Here is a 997-nt window from a genome sequence, read left to right as displayed (position 1 = left end):
CTACAAAAGAAAAAACAACACACACATGAGGAAGAATGAAAAAGTAACGATGAATGAAAACAAAGTGGTGATGGCGAATGCACAAGACCTTCTTCAAAATTAAATTATTTTGCTGAAAGGGAAAATAAACATGCAAACTCCTACAGCAGCCTATACATCAACCTCTCATTAACCTCTGTAAGGTGATGAGTGTAGCCCATTCCTTGGTTCCATGTAGTACTCAACATCTTGGCTGAACACATCTCAACAGTATTTGGAAACTCTGATGGCTTTTTGTTCTTGGCTTTTTCCAAGGACTGGAACACGACTGTTCATTCAATGTGTCACAAGAAGATTTGGGACGCCCTAGGTAGCCCAGGAAAGCACTCCTGTATCAGCCCATCCAACCTCCAGTTCTGCAGGGGACTGGATGGGCTGATACAGGAGTGTCAGAAGGGTAGGCCTTGGTCCATCTGCTGCCTGTTGTTTCATTGATCTGCTTCAAGAAAACCTCTAAGCAAAGGAATGAGGTTCTGAGATTTTTCAGCTTCTATTTACTAAGAATATGTCCATTTGTGCCAACAATGAGCTCTTCAGCTTCAGGACCTTCCCCTCTCCTCAGTGCACTCAGAGTGCTATCAGATGTCCACTGAGCGTCAGGCTGAAGCCAAACTCTTATCCTTCTCTGAAGAGGATGATCAAGGCAACAGGCAGCCTTGCAGTCCTCCTCTGGCTCATCAGTTTGGAGTTGCCGTCCTTGAACAGAGACACCTAGAACCACGCAGTGCTCCAGGCCTCCCCACAAACACATCAGTGGTTTCCTCTCTGCTAGAAGACCTTCCCAATGTATCTCAGGATTACTTTTGCTTTTTCATAATCATGTCGTACAGGCAGCTCCCTGACACTCAATCCATGCCCTTCACACACTTGAGACATTTGTTGCTTGTTTCCTGAGAAAAGGATCTGGACTGATGTACCATCTGGCTCATATAATATTGTCTATTTATATTATATATAT

Source organism: Pterocles gutturalis, unplaced genomic scaffold (genome assembly GCF_000699245.1).
Source record: "Pterocles gutturalis isolate BGI_N339 unplaced genomic scaffold, ASM69924v1 scaffold52867, whole genome shotgun sequence".
Lineage (NCBI taxonomy): Eukaryota > Metazoa > Chordata > Aves > Pterocliformes > Pteroclidae > Pterocles > Pterocles gutturalis.
The sequence above is the reverse complement of the archived record's forward strand: the minus strand, read 5'-3'. Positions refer to the sequence as shown.